Below are 11,595 nucleotides of genomic sequence, written 5' to 3' on the forward strand. Positions count from 1 at the left end.
CGGGGTGGCCAAGCCCGTGAGAGGCCCCCGCGAGTTGGTTCGGCGGGACTTCACCACCCATCAGTTCCTCTTGCTGAGGCAACGACACACCACTGTATTGTAATATTGATTCTGCCCATGGAGTGATTTGAGGAGCCTGTGATGTCTGCAAAAAATTCTTAGTGGCAAAGGGAAAAATAGCCTCATCAAACAGCACATGTCTGCACACATAAACCTTATTAGTCTGTAAGTGAATGCATCTATAACCCCGGAGTGACTCAGGATAACCTAGAAAGACACACAGAGTAGACCTGTAGGACATTTTATGACGATTATATGACCGTAAATAGGGATAACATAGACACCCGAAGACACGAAGAAAAGAGTAAGATGGAGGGGATTTATAATGGAGTAATCTAGTAAGTGAGGACTTGAGTTATTTAACACAGTAGATGGCGTCCTGTTAATTAAATACTTAGGAGTCTTAAAAGCAAAATCCTAGAATTTATATAGAATAGAGGCACGAGCCATGAGGGTTAGACCTGTTTCAACTATGTGTCTATGTTTTCTTTCGACACGGCCATTTTGTTCATGAGTGTAGGCACAAGACTGTTTATGAGTGATTCCTAACTGAACAAAGGAATTGTGCACTTTTTTGCATTCAGCTCCTAGGTCAGATTGAATGGATTTAATTTTTCTATTGAAAGAACGCTTAACCATAGTACGGAATTTTTCAAAGATGGCATAAAGATCAGATTTTAATTTCATGGATAGTACCAAGTGTAACGGGAGTGATCATCCACGAAAATAACAAAATAACAATAGCCATCAGTGGATAACAAAGGAGCTGGACCCCAAATATCTGTGTATACTAAATCAAGAATATTGGAACTAGATGACTCAACACGTGGCAGTGGGAATCGGGCAGATTTCCCTAACTGACATGCATTACATTGACCCGAATTACAACGAAAAGAATTACTAGACGTACTGACCAAACAAGACTGAAGAATACGATTTAAGACTCGATGATGTGGATTTTCTAAGCGATCATGCCACACTGACTCGGATGCGTGAGCAGAAAGAAAAGCTGAAGGAGACGAACTAGTGATAGGAAGCTTGTATAGACCCCCAGAGCTATTGCCCCGTAGCAGAATTTCCTTGGAATTGATATCCTTCACAACAAAAAAAATAAGGGTGAAACTCAAAGAACACTTTATTATCTGAAGCAAATTTTTAAACAGATAATAAAGATGTAGACAAACTAGGAATATGAAGGATATTTGATAATTGAAAAGACCTAGATGTGGTATTAAAGGAAGCATGACCAACATGACTAATAGATAAACCCTTACTATTACCGACACGCAAGGTGTCATTACCAACATATTCCTTTGAGGTAGATAAGGCAGCAATATCTGGAGTCACATGGTTAGTTGCACCAGTGTCCGAGATCCACAGCTGAGCACTACCAATGTCCGAACCATTATTCTGATAAGTTAATATGGCCTAAGCGGCAGGATCATAGCGATTATAACAGGCAATCGCCTCATGACCAGTGCACCTGCAAATATGGCACGTAACCTGATTCCCTCTACCGCCGTTGTCGCAACCACGACCCCCACGGCCATGGCCCCCTTGATGCCGACCACTGCCACCATGCCGAGAGGTGCCACCATGTTGGTCCCAAAAGAGGTATGGTGAAAGTCTAGGGGGGGGGGGGGATGAATAGACTTTCAAACCATTTTCGCAATTACAACAATTGCTAAGACAACAGAGAAACCAAAACTCTTAACCGGTTGTTAGAGTCTTGTGCACAGAGGAATAATAAAATAAGTGTTGTGTAATTGTGTCAAGTATATCCACGTGAGAAGCAAGCAAGCAGGTAAGTAAAGTAAAGCAGTAAAGAACACAAGAGAATTATAGTGGTTCAGAGGTGGCGTAATCCTCCTACTCCACTTGCTCTTATCCTCCAAGAGCAATTCACTATATCTACCACTTTTTGGTTCCAAGATACAATGAATTCCGTGCTCTAGTGCTTTGATCACCAAGCCCGCACTAATCACGCCCAGTGCCTACAACACTGCTACTTCGAATTTCACAACCCTGTGCTACTTTCCCAGGATTTCACAACTCCGTGCTACTTTCCTCCCCTTTCTACACTCCGGTAGAACTACAATTCGGATTTCACAACTCCGTGCTACTATCCATGATTTCAGAACTCCGTGCTACTTCCCCCCGACTTCTACACTCCAGTAGAACTACAGTTCGGATTTCACAACTCCGTGCTACTATCCAGGATTTCACAACTCCGTGCTACTTTCTCCCTTTCTTCTATACTCCGGTAGAACTGCCACTTGTTTTGCTCCAAAACAAGTATGCCTTGCTTCCAACTTTGAGACTTCTTGGATGGTTTCTTCAATGTATGCCAAGTCTCTTGATGATGAAGATTCTAACACTCTTGAATATTATCTCTGTAAGCTCTGTATCTCTGAGTGTTTATCTCATTTAGATTTCATGTGTTAGCTCTTGATTTTTGGAAAGCTCTCTTGTAATTTTTGCGCTGTTCTTGCTTGTTGTTCTGGTTAGAACTCCCCTGCTTCCAAACTTCAGATCTTCATCCTTTTATAGCTGGTTTTGAGATTTAGCCCGTTGGAAAAAGACAATCTCACATTTGAATTCATGTATCTTTTGTCAGAGATCTTATCTTATCTTCTGGCAATGTGTCAGAAAATATTCTAGCTATTTGTTGAGCTTCAAGTTCATGCAAATGGGTTCCCAAAACTTCATCTGGTGTAGATCACACCTTTTAGGAATTTCTTGAGCTTCAGTTTCTTAAAAATGATTTCCCACTTTTTCTTTGATGTGTTCAACGACTTTCTGGGATTATATTCTTCAAAATTATTTTCCAATTTAATCTCTTACTATTTTAGACTAGTATTTTTCCTTCTGCAACTTCTGCTTGTAATTCCTCTGTATTTCACGTTCAATGTCTGTTTACTGCAACCAGCCATCCTCAGCAACCAGCCATCCACAGGGACAGACGCCTACCTAGGCGGAGATCGGCCGGCTCGGGTAAAGCGACCAGGCTCAGTAGCCGGTGTGTCCTCGGCTGGGTTCGTACATGAGACATGGTTGGGCGACCAGCCTCGGTAGTCGGCGTGTCCCCGACTGAATGCCCTGTTGGGATTCGGATGGGCGACCAGGCTCTGCGAGCGGTGTGTCCTCGACCGGGTACCACTCAGGAACTCAGTCGGGTTGTAACACCCCGTGTTACAACCCCTAAAACCAAATTAATTAATTAATTACTCACCCTAAAAAAAGGGATTAAAATCCATTAATTAACTAAAAAGGGGTCCACCATAGTCTATGGACCCTTATCCCTAAAACCAACCCCTTAGTCCTATAAGGAATGGAAGTGGCAAGCCCATACCATTTAGACCCTAATTAGGACTCTTAGGTATATAAATAGGGACATAAGAGGCACCTAGAACCCACACCACAATAAACTCTCACGACACAAGAATTCCCAAGAATTCCCATAGGAGAAATCAAGAAAGAAGAAATCTTAAAGAAAGACCCTTCATAGCCAAGGAAATTAATTAAGGCTAAGAGGTAACCCATGTCTCAACAAAACCTATTTTCCTTGCTATAATCTCCTTCTTTGGCTCCATCTTTATGCTTGTGTCTTGATGAATTCCTTTATGTTATTCGTGATATAATCCTGTTGATTGATGTGATGATTTTATATGAGATCTTGATGATCTTGATGATAAAAAGAGGTTCTTGATATTTATGTGATGATTCTTGATGAAATCTTGATGTTTCTTGAGGATAGAGATAAAATATGATTTTGATGAATTGGATGGGATTAGAGCCCTAGGACGGTTTGGGGATTTGTATTGTGATGTTCTTGATTTATATTTGGGTGGGAATTGGCATGTTCGGGTGTTGTTCGTGTCTAGAAGTCATGTTAGGATGTGTTCAATATGATTCTTGTCTTCGATCCATTAATTTCCTATGTGGTGTCGTTAATTGCGTTCAAAAGTGTCTAAGCATGGTTTCGGGTTCCACAAAGGATCCCGGGACATTTATTGAGTTAAAGAGTCAGTGGAGGGTAGGGGTACCCGCCACTTACCCACTGCCCGAGATTTACCGCCAGGCAGCGGGCAGCCGGCGGGCAGACGTTTGCCCGCCGGCCACCCGCTGCCCGGAAGTTCATCACCGGCGGGTGACCCCTACCCACCGGCTACCCGCTGGTCCGTTACCCATCCCGGGTCCTCGGCTTCCCCGTTTGATGTTCCCCATTCCCCGTGGTGTCCCAACGGACCCCGTTTGTCGTGCTTGAGTCTAGTTTGATATCTCGGGTGCCATTCGTAGGATAGAAGAGTCTTAGGAATTGTATGCTAGTTGAATCGGTAACCCGTCGACCTAGGTGGAAGTTGTATGAACCCCTTAAGACTATTCTTAGTATGTGAATGATCACACGTAAGCTTATTTATATGTGTCTCCCTTCCCAATGTGCTATTATGTGCTACGATGTGTTATGTGATGCATGGTTCCCCAATTTGGTTGCGATCAAATTGGCTATACGGGCAGTTGGATGGGTTGAGAACCATACCAACTGTTAACTAGGCCGGTTGCGATCGGTCAGGTATATAAATATTATATAGGGCTGCGGTCTATTGTTTTGTTGCGATCAAACGTTGTACATGAGTTGCGGTTCATTTTCCTGCCTGCGGTTAGTGATCCACTTCTTGGGCTATAGCCCACGGGCCTCGTGTGCAGATGGTCCACCAACTGGACGCGCCAGCGGTGTGTAGGGCCACCAGCCTGAGGAATGCCATAGCCCACCGAATGAGTGAGGTGTGTAGGGCTATGGTTGGCTACGATCCACCGAGTGAAGGGCCAGCGGTGTGTAGGGTCGTAGTCTCCGAGGATCTTCGCCCACCGACTGAGTCCCTCAGCGGTGTGTAGGGCTTGATCCACTACGATCCACCGACTGTGCTCGTCAACGGTGTGTAGGGTCGTAGTCCCCAAAAGAGGATCATAGTCCACCGACTGAGCGCGTCAGCGGTGTGTAGGGCTGTGATCCGCCGTCGAGCTTTCGACGGTCTGTACAGTTGGTAGCGATCAACCCCTTCATGCTGCGGTATGAGGTAGGGTGCTGCGGGGCCATGTTAGTGTTATACGCACTAACCCGCATGTTCGGGGCAAGTGATTGGTCCCGTGGCGCCACCAAAGTGTGCTTATGTGATTTGAATGATGATTTGAATGATGACTTGAATGACGAATGAATGATGATGTGGATAATTCGAAAGTAAACTATGACCTTAGTTACATGTCCTTTATAATGTTGTCTCTGTATAACTGTTTATCATGATTGAATGTGCTTACCCTTACTTGTTGAGTCTATCCCTGATTTTAAAGCTAGAGTCCCCTAAGTATATCTCTTCCTGCTTCAAAATGGTTTTCGTATATATATATATATATATATATATATATATATATATATATATATATATCTACATATATTGTATTTCAACGCGTTGGAGTGGGTTACCAGCATCATTCACTGAACAGATATATTTGGCTTTCAGGCACAGATGAGCAGACACCGGAGCGCGCTAGAGATCCGGAGCATAGACTAGTTAGTTTCCCTTTCGGCCTGCGTTTCATGATTATGTATTGACATTGCTTTGAGGCTGTTTAGTTAGTTTAGCCTGTGCATCTGAGTTTTCCAGCTCAGATGTGGCATTGCACCCCGTACTCTTATGTTAATTTTGGGATTTAATGAGAATTCACCTTTATTATATAAGCTTTAAAAGTTTCAAAATTTCGGGGTGTTACACGGGTGACCAAGCTCTACGGTTGGGGTGTCCTTGCCCGAGTATCGCGGCCCCCTCAAACCATCTCCCAGGTAGTCAGGGCGTCCTCGGCTGGGTGCTCGCCCAGAGGCGGTTACGAGCAGATTTCATGGAAATCTCTCTCCCCATTTAATACAAGTAGCTTCCTTTATTAGCTTAGACAGTTATGCTATTAAGCAAGCCGGATTCCTTAACTAATTCAGCTCTACGTCTGCCCTACTTTCCTTGTAGATCTTGGCTCTGCATCAGCCCTATCTTTCTTTGTATAGATCTTGTACTCTTGTATAAATATATATCTACATAAGATCACCATGTAAGCCTCTCTGGCACTCAAGCGGCCGAAACCCTAGAGAAATAATACGACATTATTTTCTCAATTATGCTACTCTTTCACTGATACAAGCATTTTAAGTATTTTACGGTAGTGTTAGCCCGTCGAGCGGCATCCGAAGGCCGTAAAACCAACAATAGGAATTCTAATTGGACATTAGAATTTTGATAAGACTAGTGCATTGTCCTTCTTATGGTGAGTCTCATGCCATTTTGTATGCGTTACAGAGAGTGGACATGTGGTTGATTGTTAGAGAACAAGTAATTGAACAATGACTTACTACAATGTACGGCATGGTGTTTAATTACCACCGTGTCATCGATATGTTGTATGTTACAAGTATGCAATAGTCATTTGACTTGAGACGACATGATTGTCTCGTACATATGGTGGACTAATTTTAATTTTGCCAGTATGCGTCTTTTGTTCCTTATGGGACTATAAGTGTACTTGGTGGCATAGTTCTATATTGTACGGAGACATGTGTGCGTTCAATAGAGGATCCACCACCTTGAGGTAACAAGGATGTTCTAGTCTATTCAATAAACATATAATGAGAATCTCTGGCCAGAATATAATGAAGTTGGACTTCGTTAAGAATATTGAATAGACATATTTACTAGGTTTATGGGTTTGATCAAGTTTGACCATGACCTTTACTAAGTGTTGTGTGGAAGGAATATTGCATGATATCTGTTACAGAACGGTTCATTATAATAAAATAAATAAATTTCATTGTAAACTAGGTAGTCATGACATACTGCTAGGTGTCACTCATGACTTACGAGTTATTTAATAATGATTAACGAGTTATTAAAAATTACTCATTGCTAGTTTGACAATGAACCTATAAATTCACACCTTAATGGTTCGTGGTAATGCTGAGAACCTTAAAAGAAATCGATAGAGTTATCAATATTGAATTAATACATTAATAGCTGATTAGTGAATTAATTCAATATTGAGTGGTTTTGGGCTTTTAAAGGCTAGCACCTTTGGGCCCAAACCGGGCTTTATTAATAGCCTTGCCATTTCTTAAAGTAAGACAAGTGAAAAAGAGAGAGTTTTCAGAAAAGAGTTTTCACGTAAAATCCTGAGAATTCTCGCGTGCTAGGTCGGTGGACGAACTAGAGGCCGTACAATTGGACGGTTTTGAATTTGTATCTGTCAAAACACACTTCAAGGGTAAAATATTCTAACTCCCTCTTTAAACGTAGAATATAGAAAATGTGATTGATGCTTCCGCTACGCTTTTATGAATTTTTCTAACGCACCACACCTAATGGTGCATTTATACGTACCTAACTGTGAGTGACCGCACGGGAAGCATTGTCTGCACGGGAACTATATATATGTATATATATATATATATAGGATCATATGAGAACACTTGCTTAGGTGAGAACGTGAGAACAAATCGTGTGCATCAATTTAATTAATGTTTTTTAATTGTCTAGATTAGATTAAGTGTGTGCGAACGCGAATTAAATGTGTGCAAACGCGATTAAGTGCGTTTGCACACATTTAATTCGCGTTCGCACACACTTAATCTAATCTAGACAATTAGATGGATGCACACGATTTGTTCTCACGTTCTCACCTAAGCAAGTGTTCTCATATGGGTTCCAATGAGAACACTTGCTTAGTTGAGAACGTGAGAACAAATCGTGTGCATCCATCTAATATTTTTAATGGTTTAGATTAGATTAAGTATGTGCGAACGCGAATTAAATGTGTGCAAAGGCGATTAAGTGTGTTTGCACACATTTAATTCGCGTTCGCACACACTTAATCTAATCTAGACCATTAAAAATATTGGATGGATGCACACGATTTGTTCTCACGTTCTCACCTAAGCAAGTGTTCTCATTGGAACCCTACTATATATATATATATATATATATATATATATATATATATATATATATATATATATATATATATATATATATATATATTAAGGATCAAATGAGGTCTCATCCTGAGGTGAGGACGTGAGGATTAATCCTAGCCATGAATTTTGTTTAGATGTGTGGATGTGATTTTTTTTTTCTTTCCTTTTTGCATGGTAGGGGTTTTTTAGTAAATGAGTTTATTTTTCTTTCCTAGTTTTTATTAGATTAGTTTTATTATGCATATTTTTAGGACGAATAATTAAGGTAATGTAGGATTCCTCTAATCATTTCCATTTAACAGTCTTTCTCGTCTGGCGTCATTTTTCTTCTGAAGTTTCCCAAGCTTTCCTTCATTCTTCGATATTTTGTGGAGATTGGTTGTTGCTATGGAGTCAACATGTATGTCATTATGTCCATCGTTATTCATTGTTTATATAATCAGTGTCGTGGTGTACTGTATTTGTGCTTTCCCGGCTCGTATGCAATTTTCATTTGTTTTCATCTTTATTTTTTTTTAGCGTGTTAGCAAGTCTAGGTATTGTATAGTTTGTTTGTTTGTTTTGTTTTTCTTTTTTTTTTTGTTTTTTGTTTTGTTTTTTTTTTTTTACAGTTTGTTTTTGTTTTACAGGGTTACCGTGTTGTTTTGTGCGGCGTTGTTAACTGTATTTGTGCATTTATGAAGTCTAGCTGAGTTTATTCGGCTCATTTGCAGTTATGATTTATTTTTTCCTTTTTTTTTTTATCATGTTACCAATTTTTGTAGTTGGACGTGGGCTTGAGTGTGGTCGGTGGTAGAAATACGTAAGATAGGTGTGTAGTTCACCTAAATTTAACGTGTTTTGAGGAACAAGTTATGCTCGTCTATGCAATGTAGTGACAGTTTCGTGTGCATTTTAACTGGACAGGAATATCAAGTGACGTGAATTAATATGGAGTGATAAATTGTATACATGATATTTTTATGCATTAGGTAATTTTAAAATATTGTTTTTTTCAGTGTACCGTGAGTTTTGTGTGTATATATCATATTGTCTGCTATGTTTACTAGATTGTAGGTACAAAGGAGGTTGATTGTATTTGGTTTAATATGATTTTCTTATTTTTTGGTTGTTTGTGTGTGTGTAGGGCTTTCAGAATCTCTCCAAAGTTGTGTGATGGATGTGTTTTTTGTAAGATTTTCCCTAACAATATATATTGTATATTATATATTAGGGCCTTAATTAAGTGGTGCAAGTTGACTAGGCTTATTAAGTGGTCTGGTTGGACTGAATAACTAGAAGTTGTTAGTCCACCAAACTCTGTGCCTAATATAATCCTGGATTGATGGGATACAGGATGATTGATGTTAGCACATTCAGTTACGGTACTCAGACTGCTCAGTAGACACCAATACACCATCTAGGGTTCTGAGTCAGGTCTGAGGCAAAACATGGCTAACGGTCTACCGTTAAGAGGCAACACAACAGGAACATCAACTATGGCTGGAGATCTACATGGCTACGCTTCCGCTCTCATACGAGGTCAGGTTTCTCGTATACTATTATTCATTATAGTTAGACTATTTAGATCTAACATTTGGTATCAGAGCCTTACAAACCAAAATGACCCAGGATCAATTTTGAAGAAACTGAAGACTCTATTAATCACTGAAGAATTTATTAAATGATAGTGTACCACAAGTTAAATACTTTTGTTCGAATAAATTCCTTAATATTGTTACAACATTTTCATAAATATGTTGCACTACAAAATGTTCAATAATTTGAACTTATGAATTTATATGAACAAATACAAGATTAATACTAGTGGAATATTTTGGACTTATTGTTTAACATACAACCCAATTTGGAATGTATGAATACAATAATTAAATCCATAATCTTTAGTGGAGTATCTTAATGATCTTTTTTTTTTTTTAAATGATCACTCCCACTGATTAAAACAATCTTCAGCGAAATTAATAAAGTGAACTTAATAATATACATACTCATAATTGATTTATTGACCAACTAACAAATGAAGACATAATTCCCCACCATTAGTTGGAATCCAAAAGAGGTATGTCAAATCACGTAACTTACTAAAGTTAGTCCGAAGAACCGAGCGTATGTGGGACGACGGCGGTCGCCGGCGAAGGGCTCCAGGTGGCATCAGTGACTGAGGACGACGGTGGCAGGACACTAGGCGTTGCAGCAAGGCGAGATGGCGGAGCCGTGCTGGGTTTTCCGGCGAACAGTCGACTTCTCCCTCCCCTCCTTCAGCGGTGCCATTGTGACTCCTGTCTCCATTCTTCCTCCGTCCGGCTGCACTGGTTGCTTCTTCAGTTCATCGCCGAGATTGCCGTGTGAGGAGCCTGTTGTTGCTGGCTTACTGCTGCTTCTTCGCCGCAGGAGGTAAATCTTTTGGTTGTTTAATGATGATGAAGCAGATGATGGGGGTAATAAATTGGGCCGGGTTTGGTCCATATTGCAAGGCCTAGACCATTTTAAGTGTTTGGTCTATTCTTTGGATCTTGGGCTATTTATATTTTCCCCAATATTTATTTGTTTTATTTGGGTCTATGGTTTATTCTCCAAATAAATTGCTTCTAGTTAATTGATTTATCTTTAATTTATTATTAAATTATCATTTAATTTGAAACAAATATTAAGTTTTAATTTGTCATTTGAATTTTAATTTAATATTAAGGTGCATATTAAATTGCCTTAAGTATTGCAATTTCTTTAGGATATATGTGTTAATAAGTGTTTGGAGCATGCTAAGTATTTTTATAATTTTATTGTTATAATTATACATTCATAAAAGTATGCATTAAGGTTGGATTTAGCATACTATTAACACATAAATTCATTATTAAAATATCATTCAATTTTAGATCATTTGGCCAATTTTAGGCATTATGGCATGTTAAGTAGCTTGTTTGGTTTCCCCTTAATTTTGAGAACATTTTAGTTTTATGTGTCTCTGGGACTTTAGAACCTGTTATGAACAAGCTGTTAGGAATAAAGTGTAATGGTTTTGATATGCCAAATTTGTATTTGTAGATCCCCCAATTTGTTTATAGGTCTAGTAGAGTCTTAGGCCATGATCGGGAAATTATTTAAATATGAAAAGAGAAAAACAGAGGAAGATGGATGAAAGTAGAAGAAGAAGATATAAAGCCTAAAATCAAGAATTTGTCTGGAGAAAATGACAAATTGAAGAAGAAGATGAATGATACAATATTCACGTCAATGCTACTACTCAAAGAAGATATCCCAGAAGAATTTTGTGAAGAAAATTAATATTGGAAGAATGCATGAAATTGACTTGGAGATCAAGCATCTATGGAAAGAAAGGAGTACATTAAAGAAGATTGGAGATTTACTTAATAGTTGTACGGATGAAGTGGATGATGCTTGATATGTTATGTGAAATGGTTCAAGTTCAAAACTTACCATTAACAATTTTACAAGGTAAAATTTGGGAAGCCTAATTAAATTAATCTGATGGAGTTGGGCGCCAATTACAAGTGGAAATTGAG

This window comes from Ipomoea nil, unplaced genomic scaffold, assembly GCF_001879475.1.
Source record: "Ipomoea nil cultivar Tokyo-kokei standard unplaced genomic scaffold, Asagao_1.1 scaffold0758, whole genome shotgun sequence".
NCBI lineage: Eukaryota > Viridiplantae > Streptophyta > Magnoliopsida > Solanales > Convolvulaceae > Ipomoea > Ipomoea nil.